Source organism: Anarrhichthys ocellatus, unplaced genomic scaffold (genome assembly GCF_004355925.1).
Source record: "Anarrhichthys ocellatus isolate YVR2014 unplaced genomic scaffold, GSC_Weel_1.0 scaffold78, whole genome shotgun sequence".
Classification (NCBI taxonomy): Eukaryota; Metazoa; Chordata; class Actinopteri; order Perciformes; family Anarhichadidae; genus Anarrhichthys; species Anarrhichthys ocellatus.
In genome coordinates this window covers 2,991,813-2,997,730 of record NW_022280108.1, presented here as the reverse complement: position 1 = coordinate 2,997,730, position 5,918 = coordinate 2,991,813, and the positions used below count along the sequence as shown (strand labels likewise).

Sequence of the window (5,918 nt, the reverse complement as noted above, 5' to 3'; positions counted from 1 at the left end):
GTACCGCTCTGTGATTGGAGTAAAAACGTTACTCAACAAGCGAGGGACGATGGTTGTCGCCCCGAACACATCGATAAGATAACAGGTATATTTTTGGCAGAATTATAATCTCTTTAAAACTTTGTAAAGTGGGACATTCCTTTGCATAGACATGACAAGTCTGCTAGCATTTTTAGATGCATATTTGAGACTATGTGCGAGGGAGACTCTAGTCCAAGGAACCATTACGATGCTCAATGCTAATTTGAGGGCTCAAAAAGAACTTTCGGATTGCATGTACAATGTTTACAAAGATAACGTTGCTCAACAGATGGCAAATGCACCTTTTGTTGCTGGTCATGAGTCAGCTATTTGATGTTGATCTTTAACATTGTCCTTTAGTGGTCCTATATGTTGGTATGGTAAGATATGTCGCCAGATATTCATTGTGTGTTTTCAGACGGCATTATTCTGCAACATTTTGTCATCTCTGCTGTTGGTGATACATTGGTCCTAGTCTCCCGTCTCTCACTCACGCTCAGTTTATTGGTTGTGAGAGTGTGGTTCAATGTGATATATCTATGGAATGTTTGGATTCCATAGATATACAGCATGATGTTCATTTAGTACATTATGGTCCATTTAGAGTCAAATAGACCATAAAGCAGGGGATGCTTTAGGGCTGGGCTACACAGTGATTGACAGGTCTCTACCAGAGCTGTAAATGGACCATAATGTACTAAATGAACATCATGCTGTATTGAAGAAGACTTGAAACTAGAGATTGAGACCATAGACTCATGTTTACAATGTTTACTGAGGTAATAAATCAAGAGAGAAGTAGTCATTTTCTCATAGACTTCTATACAACCAGAGGAGTCGCCCCCTGCTGGACACTAGAGAGAATGCAACTTTAATGCACATAAGCGCTGACTTCACTTTTCAGAACCGGAGGATGCCGCTTGTTTAGAACTGTTCTTTGATAGCAGTGCAGTTTTTTGGGCGGGTCAGTTGTTCCTTAAGTCTCCCAAGAATTGTACTCTGTTTTTCCCCAAGTTTTAACCGAGTTGTAGAAATAATACTGCTGGTTGAGTCACGTGCTTCATGTACGTCAGTATTTATTTCAACATTTTATTTCAATGGCAAACATACAAACATGTGGAAATGTAACACTGTCATGGATTAACAGACCATTGTTGATGTCATTTGAAACCCCTGTACTTTTTCCTCATCATTTTTAATTGACTGTCTAATTTGATGACATTCATTTTTTACTGCCAAAAGGTCAGAGTGTGAAGAATCTGACATTTTCACATATTTATCAATTGGTACGTAATATGTTTTTGAGAAATGACTTCACCACAAATAAGTTTTGAAAGGAACCTTAAGATAAGATATATATTTAATGAACACAATTCATCAATGCATCGGAAGTTATATATAGATATATTTCTATCTATATATAGTGTATATAAGTTTAGATCCTTGTTGTTGAGCTAAACTGACTCACTGACTGTACAGTATCGTCTGTCTTCTAAGTGCTTTCCTCATTAATAGCACTTTACATGGAAAAAAATAGACTATATATATATTTATATATATTTGTATATATATCACAAAGTTGATATATATATATATATTTATATATATTTGTGTATATAAATATATATAGTCTTTAACTTCCTACATGTTGATAAATTTTGTTCATAAAAGCTTTTTTCATTACTACAAATTGATGAACAGGTAGCTCACCATAGTGTTGTATTTATACTTCTAACCATGAAACATGATCCATTAGAAACATATTATTATTATATTCTATAAGCATCCTGAGCAACAACATTTCCACTTTGCCCTCTGATCACGTCGTATAATTAAACATCCATTAAAGCTACTTTGTTGTTATGGAACAAAGCCATAATCCTCTGCCGGACCTCTTTAATCTGCAGACCGTAGATGACGGCGTTCAGGACCGGCAGCACTACGTGTCCCAAGACGGCCGCCAATTTCCTGTGGTCCGCCAGCTGAGGGAAGCGGTGCAGGATGACGATGATGAACCCGGACACCAAGAGGAACACGTACACGGCCAGGTGTGTGGCGCAGGTCTGCAGCGCTTTGCCGTTCAGAGACTTGTTCCTGCTGCTCAGACACACGACGGTGATCTTCAGGTAGGTGAGCGTCACGCTGCCGAGGGAGGAGCCCAGCAGCACCACCGTGTAGCCGAGGCCGTAGATGTTGTTGATGAGGACGCTCTCACAGGAGAGCTTGAACAAGGAGGCGTTGTCGCAGAACAAGTTCGATACGACTGACCTGCAGCGCGACAGGCGGACGCTGAGCCCAACGAGGATCCCCACCATCAACAACGCCACCGTCCACGCCGCCGCAGACAGCGCCAACACTGTCCTGCTGGTCATGATGGTGGCGTATCGCAGCGGGCTGCAGATGGCCACGTAGCGGTCGAAGGCCATGATCATGAGCACCGTGTGGGAGGCGCTCGCGTGCAGATGAACACAAAAGGCCTGAACGGCACAGTCTGTGTACCGAATGAACCGCTCTGAGTCTGAGAGTAAAAGATCTCTGAGCACATGAGGGACGATGATCGTGGCCCCAAAAACATCGTTAATGCTCATGTTGCAGAAGAGCAGGTACATGGGCTGCTGGAGGCTCCTGCTCCTGAAGATCAGCACCACCAGGCCCACGTTGGACACCACGATGAAGATGTAGACGAGGAGGAGGAGGACGAAGGCTGGAATAAAAGACTGGGAGCTGAGCTTTAACCTCTCCAGGATTAGAATTTCTCCTCCAAAAGTGCTGTTTTCCATATCTCATCTGTCACGGAGCACTAAAAAGAGTTCTGTCTGGATAACTGAGCTCTCGGGTACATTTATACAAAGTTATAGTTACAGAAACACAATCTTTAAAAACACCTTGATGAAGTTATCACAGTGAATCTGTCCACATCACAATATCAATGCTGTAATTTGACTCAGAATGATGTAACTCTGAACTGTTTTTAAAGACATCCAACATATAAAGTCTCCATTTCCTTCTATTTCTTATTGATTGAAAGGTTGATTCACCTAAATGACAAAAAACTTAAAACGGCATTTAAAGATTTCAACAAATGTCCCAGAACCAGAAGAATCACCGGCGGTCCAACTTAATCTGTTACAATCTGTGAATGACATCCTGTACCATCAGAGCCTCGGCTCAGAACAGATCAAATATAAACATAAAGAACATTCAACATGAAACATTAACATCTGGATGCAGAGCTCAGGGTGGCAGCACCGACCTCCCTCCTCCTCGGACCAGAAGTGAAACTGCAGAAGCTTTTATTTGGTCCGTCAGCCGCAGCATCACACGCTAACAGGTCAACTGTTGCTCGGCAACCGTTGATAATGAGCATCGTCATCGTTTCTCTCTCTTGGAAATGAATTCAAGATATTGTTATTGAAAATGGGCAACAGATATTATAATAACACTACATATTGTTTTCTACATGTTTGACGCATTCTTTTCACTTTTTGTTTGCACTTATTGATTTCATCAAACGTTGTGTATTCGTCTGTTTCTTGAGTGTCTGTGACAGTATTTTTACACTTGTAAAAGAGATTTTAGTAAAACTCTTCCACACAACCAAACTGCATCCTCAGTTAATGTTTTAGAAGGAAGCGTATTTCTCCCGGGTTACGGTCGTAGTTTCAGCACCTGGTTAACGTTAACGTGAGTTGAAGGAAAACAAAACAACTTGTTTGTGTTTAGTAAAAGATAACGGTTTGGCTTAAAATAAGTACGTTTGTTAGGTAACTAAAGTTAACTGAACATGAGTCAATGTAGACTTTTTGTTTCAAACGGGACAAGGACAGTGGTCTCCTGGGTGATAGTCCTGTGTTTGTGTGACCTCCTCCCGAATCAGACTTCCTCTACAACCTGTTAGAGGCAGGTTCTGAAACCCTCACCTTTCACCTGATCAATGCACCTCAGAAGACTGACGTTCTAGGGACACCTTACCTTCATCATCATAGACTGGGGAGGTATTCTGCGAAGGAGTACTCACTGTCTCAGATCTGTCCTGGTCTACCTGTCCCCTCTGAGTTTCTAGACCTCAAGGAGGTTTTTAACAAGACTTCTTGAAACCTGGTGGGGCTGCGTTCTTCTTTATGGAGGACAAGTCCTGGCCTTTCATTGACTAAGACTTAGGGGTCGATCACACCGAGACGCATCGCAACAAGTGCGGACACTTCAAAACCGCCCCTTTGAAACAAAACAGCTAATGAAATCAGCTAACCTCTAACCCCCTAACCTCTAACCCCCCTAACCTCTAACCCCCTAACCCAGACATAGGCAAACTACGGCCCGGGTCAAATATTGGTACAAAATTGTCCATACTATAATAAAGACTAGGGCTGGGCAGTATACCGGTTTTAATTTCCCGTATGATATGAATTCTTCACACACCATTATACCGGTGCATAGCCGAAACAACTGCTGTCTGCTTTCAACAGGCAGCTAAATGTATTCTTTGCCATAGCGGTCAGTGCTAGTTGTCTTATATGTATTGAGAGGGAACTCTAGTCATGGTCATAACTTTATAACAACAATTAACAACCCACAACTAACGCTCTTCAACAGAGAAGAACACCACAGCACACAACAGACTGTGACACATAAACAATTTGTAACACTAATAATTGTACATTTATAAAATTTCACCGCCGAACTGCATGCTGGGTACAGCTCGCGAGCGAGCCTGCTTGCTAGCACAACAGTCTGCTAACAGCTTGGAGAGGCTCCGTCGCTCCATTAACGTTACATTAAAGAACAGAACAGAGCGATGCAGGATGAACAAAGACAGACCGGAGATGCACCGATAGAGTTTCACACATATGCAACGCTGATTACCGTGTAATATGTGTGGTATTTGTTATAAATGTACATTGGTGCAAAGAGGTGATAAGAAGCTGTACAGGGAGGGGCTTAGGGCCCAGGGGAATGTAGGTGAAGGAAACAGGAAGAAACAGAAGACACGCCACACAAACAGCTGTTCACTGCTCGTAACGATCCTGCAGACCAGTGATTCTCAACTGGTGGTTCGTCGCGGACCCGTTTTCAGTGGGTCGCGGGCCTTTGCTTTATGCAGCGGAGTTATTCACGCTCCTTTCCAGCATTTACGGCACTTGTTCAGCGGTGCAGGAAAAACACCGACCAATGCGTTGTAAATCACGTCACGTGATGCAGTTTAGCCAATAAAATAAGGGTATTCTGATACGTTTCCTGACTCCAGTGAGATGTACCCACACCATGACACAGGGGGGAGAGACAAGGAAAGACATTACAGAGCAGAACTCTGATAATGTTAGATGTGACAGTCAAAAAATACCGTGTAAGATCCCAGCTAACTGATGAACACCTCAGATCTGTTCTGAGAATTGCCACAACCAAATTGACACCAAACGTTGACGCACTGGTTAAAAAGGGTGACCAACAACACTGTTCCCACTGAAATTAAATGCAAGTTACTTTTTAGGTCACGGCTTTTACTTGTAATTTATATTACTTCACACAAACACTCCATTCATCTGCTACTGGCCCGGCCCGTCTGTCAAATTTTAAAACTCAATGTGGCCCCCGAGCCAAAAAGATTGCACACCCCTGCCCTAACCTCTAACCCCCCTAACCTCTAACCCCCCTAACCTCTAACCCCCTAACCTCAAACCCCCTAAACTTTAACCCCCCTAACCTCTAACCCCCTAACCTCTAACCCCCCTAACCTTTAACCCCCTAAACTTTAACCCCCCTAACCTCTAACCCCCCTAACCTCTAACCCCCTAACCTCTAACCCCTAAACTTTAACCCCCCTAACCTCTAACCCCCTAACCTTTAACCCCCTAACCTTTAACCCCCTAACCTCTAACCCCCTATCCTCTAACCCCCCC

At 42.9% G+C, this 5,918-nt stretch overlaps 1 pseudogene; it reads right to left on the bottom strand.

Moving 5' to 3' along the window:
• LOC116398060 (uncharacterized) overlaps positions 1-2,801 on the bottom strand; it is a 12,453-nt pseudogene extending 9,652 nt beyond the window's left edge.
• Positions 2,802-5,918: the final 3,117 nt, after the last annotated feature.